The sequence below is a fragment of the Schistocerca piceifrons genome, chromosome 1 (assembly GCF_021461385.2).
Source record: "Schistocerca piceifrons isolate TAMUIC-IGC-003096 chromosome 1, iqSchPice1.1, whole genome shotgun sequence".
In the NCBI taxonomy this organism is placed as follows: domain Eukaryota; kingdom Metazoa; phylum Arthropoda; class Insecta; order Orthoptera; family Acrididae; genus Schistocerca; species Schistocerca piceifrons.
The window spans coordinates 456,440,790-456,466,634 of record NC_060138.1 but is presented as its reverse complement, the minus strand read 5'-3'; the positions used below and the strand labels follow the sequence as shown (position 1 = coordinate 456,466,634).

Genomic DNA, 25,845 nt, shown 5'->3' with positions numbered 1-25,845 from the left:
TACCTGTAGTCAAGAGGCTTGGAGGACTGCAAGACATTGCCACGGAGGTGAATGCAGCTAACCACTGTAGTTAGAGTCCTGACAGCGCAGGCACGTTCATTTGCTCGTATACATGTGATGGAGACCGTGTCTGACACTGCTGTGGCGTACACCTTGGCCTAGGCTTTGCTGGGTATCGCCACTTGCATTGCAGCCAGCTGCCTTCGCGGGCGCCTCCGTGGCCATGGCCGTGATCGTCTAGTGGTTAGGACATTGCGTTGTGGCCGCAATAACCCAGGTTCGAATCCTGGTCACGGCAATTTTGAAAGTTTTGCCTTGCTGCCGTTGCAATGGCGAGTACTCGAAATGACAGTACTCTCTTGATTTTTTCACTCGTGTTCCGCAGGCCGCAGTTAGCACTACCACTTCATCCCCAACACGTAATGTCGCCTCCCAGAGCGCAGACGTCCGCTGCTCTCTGTAGTCGAAAAGGGCAGTCGTTTGAAGTGCGATGGATGAGCAGCCAGTCCCAGCAGAACAGGAAGCTGTGGCGTGCACTGTTTCTACAAATGCTAGGAACACTGGCGCACCAAGCAGCGCATGTAGCGTGGCCGAGCGCTTTAAGGCGCTGGTTTAAGGCACCAGTCTCTCTGTAGGCGCGGTTTCGAATCCCGTAGCTGCCGGGGGTTTTGATGTGATCGCGTTAACCTGCCGCTTTTCCTTCAAGTGGAACCTCCTTGAGCTCACATATGTTTGATACATGGAGCATTCTAGCTCCGCCTGACAGTTACAGCTACGATACTTTAGTCGTTAAGGAAAGCGCAGGTTCGAAACCTGGTCACGGCACGAAAACGTCTCTTGACGCTGTCTCCTTAACTGCGACAGCTACAGACAAGTGGCGTCGCTACCGTACGGCGGGCACGGCTTTTTCTTGCTGTGGATGGCCTAAAGAGACGCTTCCAGTGGGAGAGCAGTGGAAATACATGGCACGGCGATTGCCAAGATACTTCCATTTCGAAGTGATCTTTGTAGTACAAACGAAACGTTTTGCCGCTGCTGATCCAACGGTAACGTGGCCGAGCGGTCTAAGGCGCTGGTTTTAGGCACCAGTCTCTCCGGAGGCGTGGGTTCGAATCCCACCGTTGTCACTTTTTACGTCTCATTTTTGTGCCGTTGCGGTGTGTCCTCGTGGGGTAGGACGCAGCTCTTGTGACGCGCGTGTTGTGTAGGTAGCGTGGCCGAGCGGTCTAAGGCGCTGGTTTCAGGCACCATTCTCTTCGGAGGCGTGGGTTCCAATCCCACAGCTGCCGAACGTGTAATGTTTCCTGTGTCGAAGGCAGATGCACTCATTGCCCGCAAAGGAAACAGCACAACAAGGCGTGAGCGTCTGCTTGGTGAATTGTCGTAGAACAGTGCGTGGTGCAACGACAGGATTTGTAGGCACCTTTTGCTCTCATCATTGCTGGCGTTCGTCTCCACGAAATGCGTCCGGAGCACGCCGTTCTATAACGCGAGAGAGTGGATTTTTTACAGTTGTCGTCAGTTAACCGTGGGCGGCTGCTGCGTTCGCTGGAAAGAGCACTGCCGTCGTTGTCCGGTGTGGTCTAGTGGCTAGGATACCTGGCTCTCACCCAGGAGGCCCGGGTTCGATTCCCGGTACCGGAATTGCGCGTTTTTGTTGCTCCTCCTATGCGACTTGTCTCGACTTTGCTCGACTGACGCTACGCTGACGCGTGCAGAAAGCTACGTTAAGTATGACTCGCGGCAACACCTGACGGCGAGAGAGATGCGGCGTCTATCCACTTGTTATCGAGCCACATACCGGTACCTGTAGTCAAGAGGCTTGGAGGACTGCAAGACATTGCCACGGAGGTGAATGCAGCTAACCACTGTAGTTAGAGTCCTGACAGCGCAGGCACGTTCATTTGCTCGTATACATGTGATGGAGACCGTGTCTGACACTGCTGTGGCGTACACCTTGGCCTAGGCTTTGCTGGGTATCGCCACTTGCATTGCAGCCAGCTGCCTTCGCGGGCGCCTCCGTGGCCATGGCCGTGATCGTCTAGTGGTTAGGACATTGCGTTGTGGCCGCAATAACCCAGGTTCGAATCCTGGTCACGGCAATTTTGAAAGTTTTGCCTTGCTGCCGTTGCAATGGCGAGTACTCGAAATGACAGTACTCTCTTGATTTTTTCACTCGTGTTCCGCAGGCCGCAGTTAGCACTACCACTTCATCCCCAACACGTAATGTCGCCTCCCAGAGCGCAGACGTCCGCTGCTCTCTGTAGTCGAAAAGGGCAGTCGTTTGAAGTGCGATGGATGAGCAGCCAGTCCCAGCAGAACAGGAAGCTGTGGCGTGCACTGTTTCTACAAATGCTAGGAACACTGGCGCACCAAGCAGCGCATGTAGCGTGGCCGAGCGCTTTAAGGCGCTGGTTTAAGGCACCAGTCTCTCTGTAGGCGCGGTTTCGAATCCCGTAGCTGCCGGGGGTTTTGATGTGATCGCGTTAACCTGCCGCTTTTCCTTCAAGTGTAACCTCCTTGAGCTCACATATGTTTGATACATGGAGCATTCTAGCTCCGCCTGACAGTTACAGCTACGATACTTTAGTGGTTAAGGAAAGCGCAGGTTCGAAACCTGGTCACGGCACGAAAACGTCTCTTGACGCTGTCTCCTTAACTGCGACAGCTACAGACAAGTGGCGTCGCTACCGTACGGCGGGCACGGCTTTTTCTTGCTGTGGATGGCCTAAAGAGACGCTTCCAGTGGGAGAGCAGTGGAAATACATGGCACGGCGATTGCCAAGATACTTCCATTTCGAAGTGATCTTTGTAGTACAAACGAAACGTTTTGCCGCTGCTGATCCAACGGTAACGTGGCCGAGCGGTCTAAGGCGCTGGTTTTAGGCACCAGTCTCTCCGGAGGCGTGGGTTCGAATCCCACCGTTGCCACTTTTTCGGTCTCATTTTTGTGCCGTTGCGGTGTGTCCTCGTGGGGTAGGACGCAGCTCTTGTGACGCGCGTGTTGTGTAGGTAGCGTGGCCGAGCGGTCTAAGGCGCTGGTTTCAGGCACCATTCTCTTCGGAGGCGTGGGTTCCAATCCCACAGCTGCCGAACGTGTAATGTTTCCTGTGTCGAAGGCAGATGCACTCATTGCCCGCAAAGGAAACAGCACAACAAGGCGTGAGCGTCTGCTTGGTGAATTGTCGTAGAACAGTGCGTGGTGCAACGACAGGATTTGTAGGCACCTTTTGCTCTCATCATTGCTGGCGTTCGTCTCCACGAAATGCGTCCGGAGCACGCCGTTCTATAACGCGAGAGAGTGGATTTTTTACAGTTGTCGTCAGTTAACCGTGGGCGGCTGCTGCGTTCGCTGGAAAGAGCACTGCCGTCGTTGTCCGGTGTGGTCTAGTGGCTAGGATACCTGGCTCTCACCCAGGAGGCCCGGGTTCGATTCCCGGTACCGGAATTGCGCGTTTTTGTTGCTCCTCCTATGCGACTTGTCTCGACTTTGCTCGACTGACGCTACGCTGACGCGTGCAGAAAGCTACGTTAAGTATGACTCGCGGCAACACCTGACGGCGAGAGAGATGCGGCGTCTATCCACTTGTTATCGAGCCACATACCGGTACCTGTAGTCAAGAGGCTTGGAGGACTGCAAGACATTGCCACGGAGGTGAATGCAGCTAACCACTGTAGTTAGAGTCCTGACAGCGCAGGCACGTTCATTTGCTCGTATACATGTGATGGAGACCGTGTCTGACACTGCTGTGGCGTACACCTTGGCCTAGGCTTTGCTGGGTATCGCCACTTGCATTGCAGCCAGCTGCCTTCGCGGGCGCCTCCGTGGCCATGGCCGTGATCGTCTAGTGGTTAGGACATTGCGTTGTGGCCGCAATAACCCAGGTTCGAATCCTGGTCACGGCAATTTTGAAAGTTTTGCCTTGCTGCCGTTGCAATGGCGAGTACTCGAAATGACAGTACTCTCTTGATTTTTTCACTCGTGTTCCGCAGGCCGCAGTTAGCACTACCACTTCATCCCCAACACGTAATGTCGCCTCCCAGAGCGCAGACGTCCGCTGCTCTCTGTAGTCGAAAAGGGCAGTCGTTTGAAGTGCGATGGATGAGCAGCCAGTCCCAGCAGAACAGGAAGCTGTGGCGTGCACTGTTTCTACAAATGCTAGGAACACTGGCGCACCAAGCAGCGCATGTAGCGTGGCCGAGCGCTTTAAGGCGCTGGTTTAAGGCACCAGTCTCTCTGTAGGCGCGGTTTCGAATCCCGTAGCTGCCGGGGGTTTTGATGTGATCGCGTTAACCTGCCGCTTTTCCTTCAAGTGTAACCTCCTTGAGCTCACATATGTTTGATACATGGAGCATTCTAGCTCCGCCTGACAGTTACAGCTACGATACTTTAGTGGTTAAGGAAAGCGCAGGTTCGAAACCTGGTCACGGCACGAAAACGTCTCTTGACGCTGTCTCCTTAACTGCGACAGCTACAGACAAGTGGCGTCGCTACCGTACGGCGGGCACGGCTTTTTCTTGCTGTGGATGGCCTAAAGAGACGCTTCCAGTGGGAGAGCAGTGGAAATACATGGCACGGCGATTGCCAAGATACTTCCATTTCGAAGTGATCTTTGTAGTACAAACGAAACGTTTTGCCGCTGCTGATCCAACGGTAACGTGGCCGAGCGGTCTAAGGCGCTGGTTTTAGGCACCAGTCTCTCCGGAGGCGTGGGTTCGAATCCCACCGTTGCCACTTTTTCGGTCTCATTTTTGTGCCGTTGCGGTGTGTCCTCGTGGGGTAGGACGCAGCTCTTGTGACGCGCGTGTTGTGTAGGTAGCGTGGCCGAGCGGTCTAAGGCGCTGGTTTCAGGCACCATTCTCTTCGGAGGCGTGGGTTCCAATCCCACAGCTGCCGAACGTGTAATGTTTCCTGTGTCGAAGGCAGATGCACTCATTGCCCGCAAAGGAAACAGCACAACAAGGCGTGAGCGTCTGCTTGGTGAATTGTCGTAGAACAGTGCGTGGTGCAACGACAGGATTTGTAGGCACCTTTTGCTCTCATCATTGCTGGCGTTCGTCTCCACGAAATGCGTCCGGAGCACGCCGTTCTATAACGCGAGAGAGTGGATTTTTTACAGTTGTCGTCAGTTAACCGTGGGCGGCTGCTGCGTTCGCTGGAAAGAGCACTGCCGTCGTTGTCCGGTGTGGTCTAGTGGCTAGGATACCTGGCTCTCACCCAGGAGGCCCGGGTTCGATTCCCGGTACCGGAATTGCGCGTTTTTGTTGCTCCTCCTATGCGACTTGTCTCGACTTTGCTCGACTGACGCTACGCTGACGCGTGCAGAAAGCTACGTTAAGTATGACTCGCGGCAACACCTGACGGCGAGAGAGATGCGGCGTCTATCCACTTGTTATCGAGCCACATACCGGTACCTGTAGTCAAGAGGCTTGGAGGACTGCAAGACATTGCCACGGAGGTGAATGCAGCTAACCACTGTAGTTAGAGTCCTGACAGCGCAGGCACGTTCATTTGCTCGTATACATGTGATGGAGACCGTGTCTGACACTGCTGTGGCGTACACCTTGGCCTAGGCTTTGCTGGGTATCGCCACTTGCATTGCAGCCAGCTGCCTTCGCGGGCGCCTCCGTGGCCATGGCCGTGATCGTCTAGTGGTTAGGACATTGCGTTGTGGCCGCAATAACCCAGGTTCGAATCCTGGTCACGGCAATTTTGAAAGTTTTGCCTTGCTGCCGTTGCAATGGCGAGTACTCGAAATGACAGTACTCTCTTGATTTTTTCACTCGTGTTCCGCAGGCCGCAGTTAGCACTACCACTTCATCCCCAACACGTAATGTCGCCTCCCAGAGCGCAGACGTCCGCTGCTCTCTGTAGTCGAAAAGGGCAGTCGTTTGAAGTGCGATGGATGAGCAGCCAGTCCCAGCAGAACAGGAAGCTGTGGCGTGCACTGTTTCTACAAATGCTAGGAACACTGGCGCACCAAGCAGCGCATGTAGCGTGGCCGAGCGCTTTAAGGCGCTGGTTTAAGGCACCAGTCTCTCTGTAGGCGCGGTTTCGAATCCCGTAGCTGCCGGGGGTTTTGATGTGATCGCGTTAACCTGCCGCTTTTCCTTCAAGTGTAACCTCCTTGAGCTCACATATGTTTGATACATGGAGCATTCTAGCTCCGCCTGACAGTTACAGCTACGATACTTTAGTGGTTAAGGAAAGCGCAGGTTCGAAACCTGGTCACGGCACGAAAACGTCTCTTGACGCTGTCTCCTTAACTGCGACAGCTACAGACAAGTGGCGTCGCTACCGTACGGCGGGCACGGCTTTTTCTTGCTGTGGATGGCCTAAAGAGACGCTTCCAGTGGGAGAGCAGTGGAAATACATGGCACGGCGATTGCCAAGATACTTCCATTTCGAAGTGATCTTTGTAGTACAAACGAAACGTTTTGCCGCTGCTGATCCAACGGTAACGTGGCCGAGCGGTCTAAGGCGCTGGTTTTAGGCACCAGTCTCTCCGGAGGCGTGGGTTCGAATCCCACCGTTGCCACTTTTTCGGTCTCATTTTTGTGCCGTTGCGGTGTGTCCTCGTGGGGTAGGACGCAGCTCTTGTGACGCGCGTGTTGTGTAGGTAGCGTGGCCGAGCGGTCTAAGGCGCTGGTTTCAGGCACCATTCTCTTCGGAGGCGTGGGTTCCAATCCCACAGCTGCCGAACGTGTAATGTTTCCTGTGTCGAAGGCAGATGCACTCATTGCCCGCAAAGGAAACAGCACAACAAGGCGTGAGCGTCTGCTTGGTGAATTGTCGTAGAACAGTGCGTGGTGCAACGACAGGATTTGTAGGCACCTTTTGCTCTCATCATTGCTGGCGTTCGTCTCCACGAAATGCGTCCGGAGCACGCCGTTCTATAACGCGAGAGAGTGGATTTTTTACAGTTGTCGTCAGTTAACCGTGGGCGGCTGCTGCGTTCGCTGGAAAGAGCACTGCCGTCGTTGTCCGGTGTGGTCTAGTGGCTAGGATACCTGGCTCTCACCCAGGAGGCCCGGGTTCGATTCCCGGTACCGGAATTGCGCGTTTTTGTTGCTCCTCCTATGCGACTTGTCTCGACTTTGCTCGACTGACGCTACGCTGACGCGTGCAGAAAGCTACGTTAAGTATGACTCGCGGCAACACCTGACGGCGAGAGAGATGCGGCGTCTATCCACTTGTTATCGAGCCACATACCGGTACCTGTAGTCAAGAGGCTTGGAGGACTGCAAGACATTGCCACGGAGGTGAATGCAGCTAACCACTGTAGTTAGAGTCCTGACAGCGCAGGCACGTTCATTTGCTCGTATACATGTGATGGAGACCGTGTCTGACACTGCTGTGGCGTACACCTTGGCCTAGGCTTTGCTGGGTATCGCCACTTGCATTGCAGCCAGCTGCCTTCGCGGGCGCCTCCGTGGCCATGGCCGTGATCGTCTAGTGGTTAGGACATTGCGTTGTGGCCGCAATAACCCAGGTTCGAATCCTGGTCACGGCAATTTTGAAAGTTTTGCCTTGCTGCCGTTGCAATGGCGAGTACTCGAAATGACAGTACTCTCTTGATTTTTTCACTCGTGTTCCGCAGGCCGCAGTTAGCACTACCACTTCATCCCCAACACGTAATGTCGCCTCCCAGAGCGCAGACGTCCGCTGCTCTCTGTAGTCGAAAAGGGCAGTCGTTTGAAGTGCGATGGATGAGCAGCCAGTCCCAGCAGAACAGGAAGCTGTGGCGTGCACTGTTTCTACAAATGCTAGGAACACTGGCGCACCAAGCAGCGCATGTAGCGTGGCCGAGCGCTTTAAGGCGCTGGTTTAAGGCACCAGTCTCTCTGTAGGCGCGGTTTCGAATCCCGTAGCTGCCGGGGGTTTTGATGTGATCGCGTTAACCTGCCGCTTTTCCTTCAAGTGTAACCTCCTTGAGCTCACATATGTTTGATACATGGAGCATTCTAGCTCCGCCTGACAGTTACAGCTACGATACTTTAGTGGTTAAGGAAAGCGCAGGTTCGAAACCTGGTCACGGCACGAAAACGTCTCTTGACGCTGTCTCCTTAACTGCGACAGCTACAGACAAGTGGCGTCGCTACCGTACGGCGGGCACGGCTTTTTCTTGCTGTGGATGGCCTAAAGAGACGCTTCCAGTGGGAGAGCAGTGGAAATACATGGCACGGCGATTGCCAAGATACTTCCATTTCGAAGTGATCTTTGTAGTACAAACGAAACGTTTTGCCGCTGCTGATCCAACGGTAACGTGGCCGAGCGGTCTAAGGCGCTGGTTTTAGGCACCAGTCTCTCCGGAGGCGTGGGTTCGAATCCCACCGTTGCCACTTTTTACGTCTCATTTTTGTGCCGTTGCGGTGTGTCCTCGTGGGGTAGGACGCAGCTCTTGTGACGCGCGTGTTGTGTAGGTAGCGTGGCCGAGCGGTCTAAGGCGCTGGTTTCAGGCACCATTCTCTTCGGAGGCGTGGGTTCCAATCCCACAGCTGCCGAACGTGTAATGTTTCCTGTGTCGAAGGCAGATGCACTCATTGCCCGCAAAGGAAACAGCACAACAAGGCGTGAGCGTCTGCTTGGTGAATTGTCGTAGAACAGTGCGTGGTGCAACGACAGGATTTGTAGGCACCTTTTGCTCTCATCATTGCTGGCGTTCGTCTCCACGAAATGCGTCCGGAGCACGCCGTTCTATAACGCGAGAGAGTGGATTTTTTACAGTTGTCGTCAGTTAACCGTGGGCGGCTGCTGCGTTCGCTGGAAAGAGCACTGCCGTCGTTGTCCGGTGTGGTCTAGTGGCTAGGATACCTGGCTCTCACCCAGGAGGCCCGGGTTCGATTCCCGGTACCGGAATTGCGCGTTTTTGTTGCTCCTCCTATGCGACTTGTCTCGACTTTGCTCGACTGACGCTACGCTGACGCGTGCAGAAAGCTACGTTAAGTATGACTCGCGGCAACACCTGACGGCGAGAGAGATGCGGCGTCTATCCACTTGTTATCGAGCCACATACCGGTACCTGTAGTCAAGAGGCTTGGAGGACTGCAAGACATTGCCACGGAGGTGAATGCAGCTAACCACTGTAGTTAGAGTCCTGACAGCGCAGGCACGTTCATTTGCTCGTATACATGTGATGGAGACCGTGTCTGACACTGCTGTGGCGTACACCTTGGCCTAGGCTTTGCTGGGTATCGCCACTTGCATTGCAGCCAGCTGCCTTCGCGGGCGCCTCCGTGGCCATGGCCGTGATCGTCTAGTGGTTAGGACATTGCGTTGTGGCCCCAATAACCCAGGTTCGAATCCTGGTCACGGCAATTTTGAAAGTTTTGCCTTGCTGCCGTTGCAATGGCGAGTACTCGAAATGACAGTACTCTCTTGATTTTTTCACTCGTGTTCCGCAGGCCGCAGTTAGCACTACCACTTCATCCCCAACACGTAATGTCGCCTCCCAGAGCGCAGACGTCCGCTGCTCTCTGTAGTCGAAAAGGGCAGTCGTTTGAAGTGCGATGGATGAGCAGCCAGTCCCAGCAGAACAGGAAGCTGTGGCGTGCACTGTTTCTACAAATGCTAGGAACACTGGCGCACCAAGCAGCGCATGTAGCGTGGCCGAGCGCTTTAAGGCGCTGGTTTAAGGCACCAGTCTCTCTGTAGGCGCGGTTTCGAATCCCGTAGCTGCCGGGGGTTTTGATGTGATCGCGTTAACCTGCCGCTTTTCCTTCAAGTGTAACCTCCTTGAGCTCACATATGTTTGATACATGGAGCATTCTAGCTCCGCCTGACAGTTACAGCTACGATACTTTAGTGGTTAAGGAAAGCGCAGGTTCGAAACCTGGTCACGGCACGAAAACGTCTCTTGACGCTGTCTCCTTAACTGCGACAGCTACAGACAAGTGGCGTCGCTACCGTACGGCGGGCACGGCTTTTTCTTGCTGTGGATGGCCTAAAGAGACGCTTCCAGTGGGAGAGCAGTGGAAATACATGGCACGGCGATTGCCAAGATACTTCCATTTCGAAGTGATCTTTGTAGTACAAACGAAACGTTTTGCCGCTGCTGATCCAACGGTAACGTGGCCGAGCGGTCTAAGGCGCTGGTTTTAGGCACCAGTCTCTCCGGAGGCGTGGGTTCGAATCCCACCGTTGCCACTTTTTACGTCTCATTTTTGTGCCGTTGCGGTGTGTCCTCGTGGGGTAGGACGCAGCTCTTGTGACGCGCGTGTTGTGTAGGTAGCGTGGCCGAGCGGTCTAAGGCGCTGGTTTCAGGCACCATTCTCTTCGGAGGCGTGGGTTCCAATCCCACAGCTGCCGAACGTGTAATGTTTCCTGTGTCGAAGGCAGATGCACTCATTGCCCGCAAAGGAAACAGCACAACAAGGCGTGAGCGTCTGCTTGGTGAATTGTCGTAGAACAGTGCGTGGTGCAACGACAGGATTTGTAGGCACCTTTTGCTCTCATCATTGCTGGCGTTCGTCTCCACGAAATGCGTCCGGAGCACGCCGTTCTATAACGCGAGAGAGTGGATTTTTTACAGTTGTCGTCAGTTAACCGTGGGCGGCTGCTGCGTTCGCTGGAAAGAGCACTGCCGTCGTTGTCCGGTGTGGTCTAGTGGCTAGGATACCTGGCTCTCACCCAGGAGGCCCGGGTTCGATTCCCGGTACCGGAATTGCGCGTTTTTGTTGCTCCTCCTATGCGACTTGTCTCGACTTTGCTCGACTGACGCTACGCTGACGCGTGCAGAAAGCTACGTTAAGTATGACTCGCGGCAACACCTGACGGCGAGAGAGATGCGGCGTCTATCCACTTGTTATCGAGCCACATACCGGTACCTGTAGTCAAGAGGCTTGGAGGACTGCAAGACATTGCCACGGAGGTGAATGCAGCTAACCACTGTAGTTAGAGTCCTGACAGCGCAGGCACGTTCATTTGCTCGTATACATGTGATGGAGACCGTGTCTGACACTGCTGTGGCGTACACCTTGGCCTAGGCTTTGCTGGGTATCGCCACTTGCATTGCAGCCAGCTGCCTTCGCGGGCGCCTCCGTGGCCATGGCCGTGATCGTCTAGTGGTTAGGACATTGCGTTGTGGCCGCAATAACCCAGGTTCGAATCCTGGTCACGGCAATTTTGAAAGTTTTGCCTTGCTGCCGTTGCAATGGCGAGTACTCGAAATGACAGTACTCTCTTGATTTTTTCACTCGTGTTCCGCAGGCCGCAGTTAGCACTACCACTTCATCCCCAACACGTAATGTCGCCTCCCAGAGCGCAGACGTCCGCTGCTCTCTGTAGTCGAAAAGGGCAGTCGTTTGAAGTGCGATGGATGAGCAGCCAGTCCCAGCAGAACAGGAAGCTGTGGCGTGCACTGTTTCTACAAATGCTAGGAACACTGGCGCACCAAGCAGCGCATGTAGCGTGGCCGAGCGCTTTAAGGCGCTGGTTTAAGGCACCAGTCTCTCTGTAGGCGCGGTTTCGAATCCCGTAGCTGCCGGGGGTTTTGATGTGATCGCGTTAACCTGCCGCTTTTCCTTCAAGTGTAACCTCCTTGAGCTCACATATGTTTGATACATGGAGCATTCTAGCTCCGCCTGACAGTTACAGCTACGATACTTTAGTGGTTAAGGAAAGCGCAGGTTCGAAACCTGGTCACGGCACGAAAACGTCTCTTGACGCTGTCTCCTTAACTGCGACAGCTACAGACAAGTGGCGTCGCTACCGTACGGCGGGCACGGCTTTTTCTTGCTGTGGATGGCCTAAAGAGACGCTTCCAGTGGGAGAGCAGTGGAAATACATGGCACGGCGATTGCCAAGATACTTCCATTTCGAAGTGATCTTTGTAGTACAAACGAAACGTTTTGCCGCTGCTGATCCAACGGTAACGTGGCCGAGCGGTCTAAGGCGCTGGTTTTAGGCACCAGTCTCTCCGGAGGCGTGGGTTCGAATCCCACCGTTGCCACTTTTTACGTCTCATTTTTGTGCCGTTGCGGTGTGCCCTCGTGGGGTAGGACGCAGCTCTTGTGACGCGCGTGTTGTGTAGGTAGCGTGGCCGAGCGGTCTAAGGCGCTGGTTTCAGGCACCATTCTCTTCGGAGGCGTGGGTTCCAATCCCACAGCTGCCGAACGTGTAATGTTTCCTGTGTCGAAGGCAGATGCACTCATTGCCCGCAAAGGAAACAGCACAACAAGGCGTGAGCGTCTGCTTGGTGAATTGTCGTAGAACAGTGCGTGGTGCAACGACAGGATTTGTAGGCACCTTTTGCTCTCATCATTGCTGGCGTTCGTCTCCACGAAATGCGTCCGGAGCACGCCGTTCTATAACGCGAGAGAGTGGATTTTTTACAGTTGTCGTCAGTTAACCGTGGGCGGCTGCTGCGTTCGCTGGAAAGAGCACTGCCGTCGTTGTCCGGTGTGGTCTAGTGGCTAGGATACCTGGCTCTCACCCAGGAGGCCCGGGTTCGATTCCCGGTACCGGAATTGCGCGTTTTTGTTGCTCCTCCTATGCGACTTGTCTCGACTTTGCTCGACTGACGCTACGCTGACGCGTGCAGAAAGCTACGTTAAGTATGACTCGCGGCAACACCTGACGGCGAGAGAGATGCGGCGTCTATCCACTTGTTATCGAGCCACATACCGGTACCTGTAGTCAAGAGGCTTGGAGGACTGCAAGACATTGCCACGGAGGTGAATGCAGCTAACCACTGTAGTTAGAGTCCTGACAGCGCAGGCACGTTCATTTGCTCGTATACATGTGATGGAGACCGTGTCTGACACTGCTGTGGCGTACACCTTGGCCTAGGCTTTGCTGGGTATCGCCACTTGCATTGCAGCCAGCTGCCTTCGCGGGCGCCTCCGTGGCCATGGCCGTGATCGTCTAGTGGTTAGGACATTGCGTTGTGGCCGCAATAACCCAGGTTCGAATCCTGGTCACGGCAATTTTGAAAGTTTTGCCTTGCTGCCGTTGCAATGGCGAGTACTCGAAATGACAGTACTCTCTTGATTTTTTCACTCGTGTTCCGCAGGCCGCAGTTAGCACTACCACTTCATCCCCAACACGTAATGTCGCCTCCCAGAGCGCAGACGTCCGCTGCTCTCTGTAGTCGAAAAGGGCAGTCGTTTGAAGTGCGATGGATGAGCAGCCAGTCCCAGCAGAACAGGAAGCTGTGGCGTGCACTGTTTCTACAAATGCTAGGAACACTGGCGCACCAAGCAGCGCATGTAGCGTGGCCGAGCGCTTTAAGGCGCTGGTTTAAGGCACCAGTCTCTCTGTAGGCGCGGTTTCGAATCCCGTAGCTGCCGGGGGTTTTGATGTGATCGCGTTAACCTGCCGCTTTTCCTTCAAGTGTAACCTCCTTGAGCTCACATATGTTTGATACATGGAGCATTCTAGCTCCGCCTGACAGTTACAGCTACGATACTTTAGTGGTTAAGGAAAGCGCAGGTTCGAAACCTGGTCACGGCACGAAAACGTCTCTTGACGCTGTCTCCTTAACTGCGACAGCTACAGACAAGTGGCGTCGCTACCGTACGGCGGGCACGGCTTTTTCTTGCTGTGGATGGCCTAAAGAGACGCTTCCAGTGGGAGAGCAGTGGAAATACATGGCACGGCGATTGCCAAGATACTTCCATTTCGAAGTGATCTTTGTAGTACAAACGAAACGTTTTGCCGCTGCTGATCCAACGGTAACGTGGCCGAGCGGTCTAAGGCGCTGGTTTTAGGCACCAGTCTCTCCGGAGGCGTGGGTTCGAATCCCACCGTTGCCACTTTTTACGTCTCATTTTTGTGCCGTTGCGGTGTGCCCTCGTGGGGTAGGACGCAGCTCTTGTGACGCGCGTGTTGTGTAGGTAGCGTGGCCGAGCGGTCTAAGGCGCTGGTTTCAGGCACCATTCTCTTCGGAGGCGTGGGTTCCAATCCCACAGCTGCCGAACGTGTAATGTTTCCTGTGTCGAAGGCAGATGCACTCATTGCCCGCAAAGGAAACAGCACAACAAGGCGTGAGCGTCTGCTTGGTGAATTGTCGTAGAACAGTGCGTGGTGCAACGACAGGATTTGTAGGCACCTTTTGCTCTCATCATTGCTGGCGTTCGTCTCCACGAAATGCGTCCGGAGCACGCCGTTCTATAACGCGAGAGAGTGGATTTTTTACAGTTGTCGTCAGTTAACCGTGGGCGGCTGCTGCGTTCGCTGGAAAGAGCACTGCCGTCGTTGTCCGGTGTGGTCTAGTGGCTAGGATACCTGGCTCTCACCCAGGAGGCCCGGGTTCGATTCCCGGTACCGGAATTGCGCGTTTTTGTTGCTCCTCCTATGCGACTTGTCTCGACTTTGCTCGACTGACGCTACGCTGACGCGTGCAGAAAGCTACGTTAAGTATGACTCGCGGCAACACCTGACGGCGAGAGAGATGCGGCGTCTATCCACTTGTTATCGAGCCACATACCGGTACCTGTAGTCAAGAGGCTTGGAGGACTGCAAGACATTGCCACGGAGGTGAATGCAGCTAACCACTGTAGTTAGAGTCCTGACAGCGCAGGCACGTTCATTTGCTCGTATACATGTGATGGAGACCGTGTCTGACACTGCTGTGGCGTACACCTTGGCCTAGGCTTTGCTGGGTATCGCCACTTGCATTGCAGCCAGCTGCCTTCGCGGGCGCCTCCGTGGCCATGGCCGTGATCGTCTAGTGGTTAGGACATTGCGTTGTGGCCGCAATAACCCAGGTTCGAATCCTGGTCACGGCAATTTTGAAAGTTTTGCCTTGCTGCCGTTGCAATGGCGAGTACTCGAAATGACAGTACTCTCTTGATTTTTTCACTCGTGTTCCGCAGGCCGCAGTTAGCACTACCACTTCATCCCCAACACGTAATGTCGCCTCCCAGAGCGCAGACGTCCGCTGCTCTCTGTAGTCGAAAAGGGCAGTCGTTTGAAGTGCGATGGATGAGCAGCCAGTCCCAGCAGAACAGGAAGCTGTGGCGTGCACTGTTTCTACAAATGCTAGGAACACTGGCGCACCAAGCAGCGCATGTAGCGTGGCCGAGCGCTTTAAGGCGCTGGTTTAAGGCACCAGTCTCTCTGTAGGCGCGGTTTCGAATCCCGTAGCTGCCGGGGGTTTTGATGTGATCGCGTTAACCTGCCGCTTTTCCTTCAAGTGTAACCTCCTTGAGCTCACATATGTTTGATACATGGAGCATTCTAGCTCCGCCTGACAGTTACAGCTACGATACTTTAGTGGTTAAGGAAAGCGCAGGTTCGAAACCTGGTCACGGCACGAAAACGTCTCTTGACGCTGTCTCCTTAACTGCGACAGCTACAGACAAGTGGCGTCGCTACCGTACGGCGGGCACGGCTTTTTCTTGCTGTGGATGGCCTAAAGAGACGCTTCCAGTGGGAGAGCAGTGGAAATACATGGCACGGCGATTGCCAAGATACTTCCATTTCGAAGTGATCTTTGTAGTACAAACGAAACGTTTTGCCGCTGCTGATCCAACGGTAACGTGGCCGAGCGGTCTAAGGCGCTGGTTTTAGGCACCAGTCTCTCCGGAGGCGTGGGTTCGAATCCCACCGTTGCCACTTTTTCGGTCTCATTTTTGTGCCGTTGCGGTGTGTCCTCGTGGGGTAGGACGCAGCTCTTGTGACGCGCGTGTTGTGTAGGTAGCGTGGCCGAGCGGTCTAAGGCGCTGGTTTCAGGCACCATTCTCTTCGGAGGCGTGGGTTCCAATCCCACAGCTGCCGAACGTGTAATGTTTCCTGTGTCGAAGGCAGATGCACTCATTGCCCGCAAAGGAAACAGCACAACAAGGCGTGAGCGTCTGCTTGGTGAATTGTCGTAGAACAGTGCGTGGTGCAACGACAGGATTTGTAGGCACCTTTTGCTCTCATCATTGCTGGCGTTCGTCTCCACGAAATGCGTCCGGAGCACGCCGTTCTATAACGCGAGAGAGTGGATTTTTTACAGTTGTCGTCAGTTAACCGTGGGCGGCTGCTGCGTTCGCTGGAAAGAGCACTGCCGTCGTTGTCCGGTGTGGTCTAGTGGCTAGGATACCTGGCTCTCACCCAGGAGGCCCGGGTTCGATTCCCGGTACCGGAATTGCGCGTTTTTGTTGCTCCTCCTATGCGACTTGTCTCGACTTTGCTCGACTGACGCTACGCTGACGCGTGCAGAAAGCTACGTTAAGTATGACTCGCGGCAACACCTGACGGCGAGAGAGATGCGGCGTCTATCCACTTGTTATCGAGCCACATACCGGTACCTGTAGTCAAGAGGCTTGGAGGACTGCAAGACATTGCCACGGAGGTGAATGCAGCTAACCACTGTAGTTAGAGTCCTGACAGCGCAGGCACGTTCATTTGCTCGTATACATGTGATGGAGACCGTGTCTGACACTGCTGTGGCGTACACCTTGGCCTAGGCTTTGCTGGGTATCGCCACTTGCATTGCAGCCAGCTGCCTTCGCGGGCGCCTCCGTGGCCATGGCCGTGATCGTCTAGTGGTTAGGACATTGCGTTGTGGCCGCAATAACCCAGGTTCGAATCCTGGTCACGGCAATTTTGAAAGTTTTGCCTTGCTGCCGTTGCAATGGCGAGTACTCGAAATGACAGTACTCTCTTGATTTTTTCACTCGTGTTCCGCAGGCCGCAGTTAGCACTACCACTTCATCCCCAACACGTAATGTCGCCTCCCAGAGCGCAGACGTCCGCTGCTCTCTGTAGTCGAAAAGGGCAGTCGTTTGAAGTGCGATGGATGAGCAGCCAGTCCCAGCAGAACAGGAAGCTGTGGCGTGCACTGTTTCTACAAATACTAGGAACACTGGCGCACCAAGCAGCGCATGTAGCGTGGCCGAGCGCTTTAAGGCGCTGGTTTAAGGCACCAGTCTCTCTGTAGGCGCGGTTTCGAATCCCGTAGCTGCCGGGGGTTTTGATGTGATCGCGTTAACCTGCCGCTTTTCCTTCAAGTGTAACCTCCTTGAGCTCACATATGTTTGATACATGGAGCATTCTAGCTCCGCCTGACAGTTACAGCTACGATACTTTAGTGGTTAAGGAAAGCGCAGGTTCGAAACCTGGTCACGGCACGAAAACGTCTCTTGACGCTGTCTCCTTAACTGCGACAGCTACAGACAAGTGGCGTCGCTACCGTACGGCGGGCACGGCTTTTTCTTGCTGTGGATGGCCTAAAGAGACGCTTCCAGTGGGAGAGCAGTGGAAATACATGGCACGGCGATTGCCAAGATACTTCCATTTCGAAGTGATCTTTGTAGTACAAACGAAACGTTTTGCCGCTGCTGATCCAACGGTAACGTGGCCGAGCGGTCTAAGGCGCTGGTTTTAGGCACCAGTCTCTCCGGAGGCGTGGGTTCGAATCCCACCGTTGCCACTTTTTCGGTCTCATTTTTGTGCCGTTGCGGTGTGTCCTCGTGGGGTAGGACGCAGCTCTTGTGACGCGCGTGTTGTGTAGGTAGCGTGGCCGAGCGGTCTAAGGCGCTGGTTTCAGGCACCATTCTCTTCGGAGGCGTGGGTTCCAATCCCACAGCTGCCGAACGTGTAATGTTTCCTGTGTCGAAGGCAGATGCACTCATTGCCCGCAAAGGAAACAGCACAACAAGGCGTGAGCGTCTGCTTGGTGAATTGTCGTAGAACAGTGCGTGGTGCAACGACAGGATTTGTAGGCACCTTTTGCTCTCATCATTGCTGGCGTTCGTCTCCACGAAATGCGTCCGGAGCACGCCGTTCTATAACGCGAGAGAGTGGATTTTTTACAGTTGTCGTCAGTTAACCGTGGGCGGCTGCTGCGTTCGCTGGAAAGAGCACTGCCGTCGTTGTCCGGTGTGGTCTAGTGGCTAGGATACCTGGCTCTCACCCAGGAGGCCCGGGTTCGATTCCCGGTACCGGAAGTGCGCGTTTTTGTTGCTCCTCCTATGCGACTTGTCTCGACTTTGCTCGACTGACGCTACGCTGACGCGTGCAGAAAGCTACGTTAAGTATGACTCGCGGCAACACCTGACGGCGAGAGAGATGCGGCGTCTATCCACTTGTTATCGAGCCACATACCGGTACCTGTAGTCAAGAGGCTTGGAGGACTGCAAGACATTGCCACGGAGGTGAATGCAGCTAACCACTGTAGTTAGAGTCCTGACAGCGCAGGCACGTTCATTTGCTCGTATACATGTGATGGAGACCGTGTCTGACACTGCTGTGGCGTACACCTTGGCCTAGGCTTTGCTGGGTATCGCCACTTGCATTGCAGCCAGCTGCCTTCGCGGGCGCCTCCGTGGCCATGGCCGTGATCGTCTAGTGGTTAGGACATTGCGTTGTGGCCGCAATAACCCAGGTTCGAATCCTGGTCACGGCAATTTTGAAAGTTTTGCCTTGCTGCCGTTGCAATGGCGAGTACTCGAAATGACAGTACTCTCTTGATTTTTTCACTCGTGTTCCGCAGGCCGCAGTTAGCACTACCACTTCATCCCCAACACGTAATGTCGCCTCCCAGAGCGCAGACGTCCGCTGCTCTCTGTAGTCGAAAAGGGCAGTCGTTTGAAGTGCGATGGATGAGCAGCCAGTCCCAGCAGAACAGGAAGCTGTGGCGTGCACTGTTTCTACAAATGCTAGGAACACTGGCGCACCAAGCAGCGCATGTAGCGTGGCCGAGCGCTTTAAGGCGCTGGTTTAAGGCACCAGTCTCTCTGTAGGCGCGGTTTCGAATCCCGTAGCTGCCGGGGGTTTTGATGTGATCGCGTTAACCTGCCGCTTTTCCTTCAAGTGTAACCTCCTTGAGCTCACATATGTTTGATACATGGAGCATTCTAGCTCCGCCTGACAGTTACAGCTACGATACTTTAGTGGTTAAGGAAAGCGCAGGTTCGAAACCTGGTCACGGCACGAAAACGTCTCTTGACGCTGTCTCCTTAACTGCGACAGCTACAGACAAGTGGCGTCGCTACCGTACGGCGGGCACGGCTTTTTCTTGCTGTGGATGGCCTAAAGAGACGCTTCCAGTGGGAGAGCAGTGGAAATACATGGCACGGCGATTGCCAAGATACTTCCATTTCGAAGTGATCTTTGTAGTACAAACGAAACGTTTTGCCGCTGCTGATCCAACGGTAACGTGGCCGAGCGGTCTAAGGCGCTGGTTTTAGGCACCAGTCTCTCCGGAGGCGTGGGTTCGAATCCCACCGTTGCCACTTTTTACGTCTCATTTTTGTGCCGTTGCGGTGTGCCCTCGTGGGGTAGGACGCAGCTCTTGTGACGCGCGTGTTGTGTAGGTAGCGTGGCCGAGCGGTCTAAGGCGCTGGTTTCAGGCACCATTCTCTTCGGAGGCGTGGGTTCCAATCCCACAGCTGCCGAACGTGTAATGTTTCCTGTGTCGAAGGCAGATGCACTCATTGCCCGCAAAGGAAACAGCACAACAAGGCGTGAGCGTCTGCTTGGTGAATTGTCGTAGAACAGTGCGTGGTGCAACGACAGGATTTGTAGGCACCTTTTGCTCTCATCATTGCTGGCGTTCGTCTCCACGAAATGCGTCCGGAGCACGCCGTTCTATAACGCGAGAGAGTGGATTTTTTACAGTTGTCGTCAGTTAACCGTGGGCGGCTGCTGCGTTCGCTGGAAAGAGCACTGCCGTCGTTGTCCGGTGTGGTCTAGTGGCTAGGATACCTGGCTCTCACCCAGGAGGCCCGGGTTCGATTCCCGGTACCGGAATTGCGCGTTTTTGTTGCTCCTCCTATGCGACTTGTCTCGACTTTGCTCGACTGACGCTACGCTGACGCGTGCAGAAAGCTACGTTAAGTATGACTCGCGGCAACACCTGACGGCGAGAGAGATGCGGCGTCTATCCACTTGTTATCGAGCCACATACCGGTACCTGTAGTCAAGAGGCTTGGAGGACTGCAAGACATTGCCACGGAGGTGAATGCAGCTAACCACTGTAGTTAGAGTCCTGACAGCGCAGGCACGTTCATTTGCTCGTATACATGTGATGGAGACCGTGTCTGACACTGCTGTGGCGTACACCTTGGCCTAGGCTTTGCTGGGTATCGCCACTTGCATTGCAGCCAGCTGCCTTCGCGGGCGCCTCCGTGGCCATGGCCGTGATCGTCTAGTGGTTAGGACATTGCGTTGTGGCCGCAATAACCCAGGTTCGAATCCTGGTCACGGCAATTTTGAAAGTTTTGCCTTGCTGCCGTTGCAATGGCGAGTACTCGAAATGACAGTACTCTCTTGATTTTTTCACTCGTGTTCCGCAGGCCGCAGTTAGCACTACCACTTCATCCCCAACACGTAATGTCGCCTCCCAGAGCGCAGACGTCCGCTGCTCTCTGTAGTCGAAAAGGGCAGTCGTTTGAAGTGCGATGGATGAGCAGCCAGTCCCAGCAGAACAGGAAGCTGTGGCGTGCACTGTTTCTACAAATGCTAGGAACACTGGCGCACCAAGCAGCGCATGTAGCGTGGCCGAGCGCTTTAAGGCGCTGGTTTAAGGCACCAGTCTCTCTGTAGGCGCGGTTTCGAATCCCGTAGCTGCCGGGGGTTTTGATGTGATCGCGTTAACCTGCCGCTTTTCCTTCAAGTGTAACCTCCTTGAGCTCACATATGTTTGATACATGGAGCATTCTAGCTCCGCCTGACAGTTACAGCTACGATACTTTAGTGGTTAAGGAAAGCGCAGGTTCGAAACCTGGTCACGGCACGAAAACGTCTCTTGACGCTGTCTCCTTAACTGCGACAGCTACAGACAAGTGGCGTCGCTACCGTACGGCTTTTTCTTGCTGTGGATGGCCTAAAGAGACGCTTCCAGTGGGAGAGCAGTGGAAATACATGGCACGGCGATTGCCAAGATACTTCCATTTCGAAGTGATCTTTGTAGTACAAACGAAACGTTTTGCCGCTGCTGATCCAACGGTAACGTGGCCGAGCGGTCTAAGGCGCTGGTTTTAGGCACCAGTCTCTCCGGAGGCGTGGGTTCGAATCCCACCGTTGCCACTTTTTACGTCTCATTTTTGTGCCGTTGCGGTGTGCCCTCGTGGGGTAGGACGCAGCTCTTGTGACGCGCGTGTTGTGTAGGTAGCGTGGCCGAGCGGTCTAAGGCGCTGGTTTCAGGCACCATTCTCTTCGGAGGCGTGGGTTCCAATCCCACAGCTGCCGAACGTGTAATGTTTCCTGTGTCGAAGGCAGATGCACTCATTGCCCGCAAAGGAAACAGCACAACAAGGCGTGAGCGTCTGCTTGGTGAATTGTCGTAGAACAGTGCGTGGTGCAACGACAGGATTTGTAGGCACCTTTTGCTCTCATCATTGCTGGCGTTCGTCTCCACGAAATGCGTCCGGAGCACGCCGTTCTATAACGCGAGAGAGTGGATTTTTTACAGTTGTCGTCAGTTAACCGTGGGCGGCTGCTGCGTTCGCTGGAAAGAGCACTGCCGTCGTTGTCCGGTGTGGTCTAGTGGCTAGGATACCTGGCTCTCACCCAGGAGGCCCGGGTTCGATTCCCGGTACCGGAATTGCGCGTTTTTGTTGCTCCTCCTATGCGACTTGTCTCGACTTTGCTCGACTGACGCTACGCTGACGCGTGCAGAAAGCTACGTTAAGTATGACTCGCGGCAACACCTGACGGCGAGAGAGATGCGGCGTCTATCCACTTGTTATCGAGCCACATACCGGTACCTGTAGTCAAGAGGCTTGGAGGACTGCAAGACATTGCCACGGAGGTGAATGCAGCTAACCACTGTAGTTAGAGTCCTGACAGCGCAGGCACGTTCATTTGCTCGTATACATGTGATGGAGACCGTGTCTGACACTGCTGTGGCGTACACCTTGGCCTAGGCTTTGCTGGGTATCGCCACTTGCATTGCAGCCAGCTGCCTTCGCGGGCGCCTCCGTGGCCATGGCCGTGATCGTCTAGTGGTTAGGACATTGCGTTGTGGCCGCAATAACCCAGGTTCGAATCCTGGTCACGGCAATTTTGAAAGTTTTGCCTTGCTGCCGTTGCAATGGCGAGTACTCGAAATGACAGTACTCTCTTGATTTTTTCACTCGTGTTCCGCAGGCCGCAGTTAGCACTACCACTTCATCCCCAACACGTAATGTCGCCTCCCAGAGCGCAGACGTCCGCTGCTCTCTGTAGTCGAAAAGGGCAGTCGTTTGAAGTGCGATGGATGAGCAGCCAGTCCCAGCAGAACAGGAAGCTGTGGCGTGCACTGTTTCTACAAATGCTAGGAACACTGGCGCACCAAGCAGCGCATGTAGCGTGGCCGAGCGCTTTAAGGCGCTGGTTTAAGGCACCAGTCTCTCTGTAGGCGCGGTTTCGAATCCCGTAGCTGCCGGGGGTTTTGATGTGATCGCGTTAACCTGCCGCTTTTCCTTCAAGTGTAACCTCCTTGAGCTCACATATGTTTGATACATGGAGCATTCTAGCTCCGCCTGACAGTTACAGCTACGATACTTTAGTGGTTAAGGAAAGCGCAGGTTCGAAACCTGGTCACGGCACGAAAACGTCTCTTGACGCTGTCTCCTTAACTGCGACAGCTACAGACAAGTGGCGTCGCTACCGTACGGCGGGCACGGCTTTTTCTTGCTGTGGATGGCCTAAAGAGACGCTTCCAGTGGGAGAGCAGTGGAAATACATGGCACGGCGATTGCCAAGATACTTCCATTTCGAAGTGATCTTTGTAGTACAAACGAAACGTTTTGCCGCTGCTGATCCAACGGTAACGTGGCCGAGCGGTCTAAGGCGCTGGTTTTAGGCACCAGTCTCTCCGGAGGCGTGGGTTCGAATCCCACCGTTGCCACTTTTTACGTCTCATTTTTGTGCCGTTGCGGTGTGTCCTCGTGGGGTAGGACGCAGCTCTTGTGACGCGCGTGTTGTGTAGGTAGCGTGGCCGAGCGGTCTAAGGCGCTGGTTTCAGGCACCATTCTCTTCGGAGGCGTGGGTTCCAATCCCACAGCTGCCGAACGTGTAATGTTTCCTGTGTCGAAGGCAGATGCACTCATTGCCCGCAAAGGAAACAGCACAACAAGGCGTGAGCGTCTGCTTGGTGAATTGTCGTAGAACAGTGCGTGGTGCAACGACAGGATTTGTAGGCACCTTTTGCTCTCATCATTGCTGGCGTTCGTCTCCACGAAATGCGTCCGGAGCACGCCGTTCTATAACGCGAGAGAGTGGATTTTTTACAGTTGTCGTCAGTTAACCGTGGGCGGCTGCTGCGTTCGCTGGAAAGAGCACTGCCGTCGTTGTCCGGTGTGGTCTAGTGGCTAGGATACCTGGCTCTCACCCAGGAGGCCCGGGTTCGATTCCCGGTACCGGAATTGCGCGTTTTTGTTGCTCCTCCTATGCGACTTGTCTCGACTTTGCTCGACTGACGCTACGCTGACGCGTGCAGAAAGCTACGTTAAGTATGACTCGCGGCAACACCTGACGGCGAGAGAGATGCGGCGTCTATCCACTTGTTATCGAGCCACATACCGGTACCTGTAGTCAAGAGGCTTGGAGGACTGCAAGACATTGCCGCGGAGGTGAATGCAGCTAACCACTGTAGTTAGAGTCCTGACAGCGCAGGCACGTTCATTTGCTCGTATACATGTGATGGAGACCGTGTCTGACACTGCTGTGGCGTACACCTTGGCCTAGGCTTTGCTGGGTATCGCCACTTGCATTGCAGCCAGCTGCCTTCGCGGGCGCCTCCGTGGCCATGGCCGTGATCGTCTAGTGGTTAGGACATTGCGTTGTGGCCGCAATAACCCAGGTTCGAATCCTGGTCACGGCAATTTTGAAAGTTTTGCCTTGCTGCCGTTGCAATGGCGAGTACTCGAAATGACAGTACTCTCTTGATTTTTTCACTCGTGTTCCGCAGGCCGCAGTTAGCACTACCACTTCATCCCCAACACGTAATGTCGCCTCCCAGAGCGCAGACGTCCGCTGCTCTCTGTAGTCGAAAAGGGCAGTCGTTTGAAGTGCGATGGATGAGCAGCCAGTCCCAGCAGAACAGGAAGCTGTGGCGTGCACTGTTTCTACAAATGCTAGGAACACTGGCGCACCAAGCAGCGCATGTAGCGTGGCCGAGCGCTTTAAGGCGCTGGTTTAAGGCACCAGTCTCTCTGTAGGCGCGGTTTCGAATCCCGTAGCTGCCGGGGGTTTTGATGTGATCGCGTTAACCTGCCGCTTTTCCTTCAAGTGTAACCTCCTTGAGCTCACATATGTTTGATACATGGAGCATTCTAGCTCCGCCTGACAGTTACAGCTACGATACTTTAGTGGTTAAGGAAAGCGCAGGTTCGAAACCTGGTCACGGCACGAAAACGTCTCTTGACGCTGTCTCCTTAACTGCGACAGCTACAGACAAGTGGCGTCGCTACCGTACGGCGGGCACGGCTTTTTCTTGCTGTGGATGGCCTAAAGAGACGCTTCCAGTGGGAGAGCAGTGGAAATACATGGCACGGCGATTGCCAAGATACTTCCATTTCGAAGTGATCTTTGTAGTACAAACGAAACGTTTTGCCGCTGCTGATCCAACGGTAACGTGGCCGAGCGGTCTAAGGCGCTGGTTTTAGGCACCAGTCTCTCCGGAGGCGTGGGTTTGAATCCCACCGTTGCCACTTTTTACGTCTCATTTTTGTGCCGTTGCGGTGTGTCCTCGTGGGGTAGGACGCAGCTCTTGTGACGCGCGTGTTGTGTAGGTAGCGTGGCCGAGCGGTCTAAGGCGCTGGTTTCAGGCACCATTCTCTTCGGAGGCGTGGGTTCCAATCCCACAGCTGCCGAACGTGTAATGTTTCCTGTGTCGAAGGCAGATGCACTCATTGCCCGCAAAGGAAACAGCACAACAAGGCGTGAGCGTCTGCTTGGTGAATTGTCGTAGAACAGTGCGTGGTGCAACGACAGGATTTGTAGGCACCTTTTGCTCTCATCATTGCTGGCGTTCGTCTCCACGAAATGCGTCCGGAGCACGCCGTTCTATAACGCGAGAGAGTGGATTTTTTACAGTTGTCGTCAGTTAACCGTGGGCGGCTGCTGCGTTCGCTGGAAAGAGCACTGCCGTCGTTGTCCGGTGTGGTCTAGTGGCTAGGATACCTGGCTCTCACCCAGGAGGCCCGGGTTCGATTCCCGGTACCGGAAGTGCGCGTTTTTGTTGCTCCTCCTATGCGACTTGTCTCGACTTTGCTCGACTGACGCTACGCTGACGCGTGCAGAAAGCTACGTTAAGTATGACTCGCGGCAACACCTGACGGCGAGAGAGATGCGGCGTCTATCCACTTGTTATCGAGCCACATACCGGTACCTGTAGTCAAGAGGCTTGGAGGACTGCAAGACATTGCCACGGAGGTGAATGCAGCTAACCACTGTAGTTAGAGTCCTGACAGCGCAGGCACGTTCATTTGCTCGTATACATGTGATGGAGACCGTGTCTGACACTGCTGTGGCGTACACCTTGGCCTAGGCTTTGCTGGGTATCGCCACTTGCATTGCAGCCAGCTGCCTTCGCGGGCGCCTCCGTGGCCATGGCCGTGATCGTCTAGTGGTTAGGACATTGCGTTGTGGCCGCAATAACCCAGGTTCGAATCCTGGTCACGGCAATTTTGAAAGTTTTGCCTTGCTGCCGTTGCAATGGCGAGTACTCGAAATGACAGTACTCTCTTGATTTTTTCACTCGTGTTCCGCAGGCCGCAGTTAGCACTACCACTTCATCCCCAACACGTAATGTCGCCTCCCAGAGCGCAGACGTCCGCTGCTCTCTGTAGTCGAAAAGGGCAGTCGTTTGAAGTGCGATGGATGAGCAGCCAGTCCCAGCAGAACAGGAAGCTGTGGCGTGCACTGTTTCTACAAATGCTAGGAACACTGGCGCACCAAGCAGCGCATGTAGCGTGGCCGAGCGC

At 54.5% G+C, this 25,845-nt stretch overlaps 43 non-coding genes across 43 annotated transcripts; all 43 read left to right on the top strand.

Annotated features, from left to right (window-relative positions):
• Positions 1–226: 226 nt before the first annotated feature.
• Trnah-gug lies at positions 227–298 on the top strand. Its single transcript has one exon. It is a non-coding gene; the product is annotated as a tRNA-His (tRNA).
• Positions 299–1,045: 747 nt separating this feature from the next.
• On the top strand, positions 1,046–1,127 carry Trnal-uag. The gene has a single exon. It is a non-coding gene; the product is annotated as a tRNA-Leu (tRNA).
• Positions 1,128–1,572: 445 nt separating this feature from the next.
• On the top strand, positions 1,573–1,644 carry Trnae-cuc. The gene has a single exon. It is a non-coding gene; the product is annotated as a tRNA-Glu (tRNA).
• A 386-nt stretch (positions 1,645–2,030) lies between these two features.
• Positions 2,031–2,102, top strand: Trnah-gug. The gene has a single exon. It is a non-coding gene; the product is annotated as a tRNA-His (tRNA).
• Positions 2,103–2,849: 747 nt separating this feature from the next.
• On the top strand, positions 2,850–2,931 carry Trnal-uag. The gene has a single exon. It is a non-coding gene; the product is annotated as a tRNA-Leu (tRNA).
• Positions 2,932–3,376: 445 nt separating this feature from the next.
• Positions 3,377–3,448, top strand: Trnae-cuc. The gene has a single exon. It is a non-coding gene; the product is annotated as a tRNA-Glu (tRNA).
• Positions 3,449–3,834: 386 nt separating this feature from the next.
• On the top strand, positions 3,835–3,906 carry Trnah-gug. Its single transcript has one exon. It is a non-coding gene; the product is annotated as a tRNA-His (tRNA).
• Positions 3,907–4,653: 747 nt separating this feature from the next.
• On the top strand, positions 4,654–4,735 carry Trnal-uag. The gene has a single exon. It is a non-coding gene; the product is annotated as a tRNA-Leu (tRNA).
• A 445-nt stretch (positions 4,736–5,180) lies between these two features.
• Trnae-cuc lies at positions 5,181–5,252 on the top strand. Its single transcript has one exon. It is a non-coding gene; the product is annotated as a tRNA-Glu (tRNA).
• Positions 5,253–5,638: 386 nt separating this feature from the next.
• On the top strand, positions 5,639–5,710 carry Trnah-gug. The gene has a single exon. It is a non-coding gene; the product is annotated as a tRNA-His (tRNA).
• Positions 5,711–6,457: 747 nt separating this feature from the next.
• Positions 6,458–6,539, top strand: Trnal-uag. The gene has a single exon. It is a non-coding gene; the product is annotated as a tRNA-Leu (tRNA).
• A 445-nt stretch (positions 6,540–6,984) lies between these two features.
• On the top strand, positions 6,985–7,056 carry Trnae-cuc. The gene has a single exon. It is a non-coding gene; the product is annotated as a tRNA-Glu (tRNA).
• A 386-nt stretch (positions 7,057–7,442) lies between these two features.
• Trnah-gug lies at positions 7,443–7,514 on the top strand. Its single transcript has one exon. It is a non-coding gene; the product is annotated as a tRNA-His (tRNA).
• A 747-nt stretch (positions 7,515–8,261) lies between these two features.
• On the top strand, positions 8,262–8,343 carry Trnal-uag. The gene has a single exon. It is a non-coding gene; the product is annotated as a tRNA-Leu (tRNA).
• Positions 8,344–8,788: 445 nt separating this feature from the next.
• Positions 8,789–8,860, top strand: Trnae-cuc. Its single transcript has one exon. It is a non-coding gene; the product is annotated as a tRNA-Glu (tRNA).
• Positions 8,861–9,246: 386 nt separating this feature from the next.
• Positions 9,247–9,318, top strand: Trnah-gug. Its single transcript has one exon. It is a non-coding gene; the product is annotated as a tRNA-His (tRNA).
• Positions 9,319–10,065: 747 nt separating this feature from the next.
• On the top strand, positions 10,066–10,147 carry Trnal-uag. The gene has a single exon. It is a non-coding gene; the product is annotated as a tRNA-Leu (tRNA).
• A 445-nt stretch (positions 10,148–10,592) lies between these two features.
• Trnae-cuc lies at positions 10,593–10,664 on the top strand. Its single transcript has one exon. It is a non-coding gene; the product is annotated as a tRNA-Glu (tRNA).
• A 386-nt stretch (positions 10,665–11,050) lies between these two features.
• Trnah-gug lies at positions 11,051–11,122 on the top strand. The gene has a single exon. It is a non-coding gene; the product is annotated as a tRNA-His (tRNA).
• Positions 11,123–11,869: 747 nt separating this feature from the next.
• Positions 11,870–11,951, top strand: Trnal-uag. Its single transcript has one exon. It is a non-coding gene; the product is annotated as a tRNA-Leu (tRNA).
• Positions 11,952–12,396: 445 nt separating this feature from the next.
• Positions 12,397–12,468, top strand: Trnae-cuc. Its single transcript has one exon. It is a non-coding gene; the product is annotated as a tRNA-Glu (tRNA).
• Positions 12,469–12,854: 386 nt separating this feature from the next.
• Trnah-gug lies at positions 12,855–12,926 on the top strand. Its single transcript has one exon. It is a non-coding gene; the product is annotated as a tRNA-His (tRNA).
• Positions 12,927–13,673: 747 nt separating this feature from the next.
• Trnal-uag lies at positions 13,674–13,755 on the top strand. The gene has a single exon. It is a non-coding gene; the product is annotated as a tRNA-Leu (tRNA).
• A 445-nt stretch (positions 13,756–14,200) lies between these two features.
• On the top strand, positions 14,201–14,272 carry Trnae-cuc. The gene has a single exon. It is a non-coding gene; the product is annotated as a tRNA-Glu (tRNA).
• Positions 14,273–14,658: 386 nt separating this feature from the next.
• Trnah-gug lies at positions 14,659–14,730 on the top strand. The gene has a single exon. It is a non-coding gene; the product is annotated as a tRNA-His (tRNA).
• A 747-nt stretch (positions 14,731–15,477) lies between these two features.
• Positions 15,478–15,559, top strand: Trnal-uag. The gene has a single exon. It is a non-coding gene; the product is annotated as a tRNA-Leu (tRNA).
• A 445-nt stretch (positions 15,560–16,004) lies between these two features.
• Positions 16,005–16,076, top strand: Trnae-cuc. The gene has a single exon. It is a non-coding gene; the product is annotated as a tRNA-Glu (tRNA).
• Positions 16,077–16,462: 386 nt separating this feature from the next.
• Positions 16,463–16,534, top strand: Trnah-gug. The gene has a single exon. It is a non-coding gene; the product is annotated as a tRNA-His (tRNA).
• A 747-nt stretch (positions 16,535–17,281) lies between these two features.
• Trnal-uag lies at positions 17,282–17,363 on the top strand. The gene has a single exon. It is a non-coding gene; the product is annotated as a tRNA-Leu (tRNA).
• Positions 17,364–17,808: 445 nt separating this feature from the next.
• On the top strand, positions 17,809–17,880 carry Trnae-cuc. Its single transcript has one exon. It is a non-coding gene; the product is annotated as a tRNA-Glu (tRNA).
• Positions 17,881–18,266: 386 nt separating this feature from the next.
• On the top strand, positions 18,267–18,338 carry Trnah-gug. The gene has a single exon. It is a non-coding gene; the product is annotated as a tRNA-His (tRNA).
• A 747-nt stretch (positions 18,339–19,085) lies between these two features.
• Trnal-uag lies at positions 19,086–19,167 on the top strand. Its single transcript has one exon. It is a non-coding gene; the product is annotated as a tRNA-Leu (tRNA).
• A 445-nt stretch (positions 19,168–19,612) lies between these two features.
• Trnae-cuc lies at positions 19,613–19,684 on the top strand. Its single transcript has one exon. It is a non-coding gene; the product is annotated as a tRNA-Glu (tRNA).
• A 386-nt stretch (positions 19,685–20,070) lies between these two features.
• On the top strand, positions 20,071–20,142 carry Trnah-gug. Its single transcript has one exon. It is a non-coding gene; the product is annotated as a tRNA-His (tRNA).
• A 738-nt stretch (positions 20,143–20,880) lies between these two features.
• Positions 20,881–20,962, top strand: Trnal-uag. The gene has a single exon. It is a non-coding gene; the product is annotated as a tRNA-Leu (tRNA).
• Positions 20,963–21,407: 445 nt separating this feature from the next.
• On the top strand, positions 21,408–21,479 carry Trnae-cuc. Its single transcript has one exon. It is a non-coding gene; the product is annotated as a tRNA-Glu (tRNA).
• Positions 21,480–21,865: 386 nt separating this feature from the next.
• Trnah-gug lies at positions 21,866–21,937 on the top strand. Its single transcript has one exon. It is a non-coding gene; the product is annotated as a tRNA-His (tRNA).
• A 747-nt stretch (positions 21,938–22,684) lies between these two features.
• On the top strand, positions 22,685–22,766 carry Trnal-uag. Its single transcript has one exon. It is a non-coding gene; the product is annotated as a tRNA-Leu (tRNA).
• Positions 22,767–23,211: 445 nt separating this feature from the next.
• Trnae-cuc lies at positions 23,212–23,283 on the top strand. The gene has a single exon. It is a non-coding gene; the product is annotated as a tRNA-Glu (tRNA).
• A 386-nt stretch (positions 23,284–23,669) lies between these two features.
• On the top strand, positions 23,670–23,741 carry Trnah-gug. Its single transcript has one exon. It is a non-coding gene; the product is annotated as a tRNA-His (tRNA).
• A 747-nt stretch (positions 23,742–24,488) lies between these two features.
• Trnal-uag lies at positions 24,489–24,570 on the top strand. Its single transcript has one exon. It is a non-coding gene; the product is annotated as a tRNA-Leu (tRNA).
• Positions 24,571–25,015: 445 nt separating this feature from the next.
• Positions 25,016–25,087, top strand: Trnae-cuc. Its single transcript has one exon. It is a non-coding gene; the product is annotated as a tRNA-Glu (tRNA).
• A 386-nt stretch (positions 25,088–25,473) lies between these two features.
• On the top strand, positions 25,474–25,545 carry Trnah-gug. Its single transcript has one exon. It is a non-coding gene; the product is annotated as a tRNA-His (tRNA).
• The last annotated feature ends 300 nt before the right edge of the window (positions 25,546–25,845 follow it).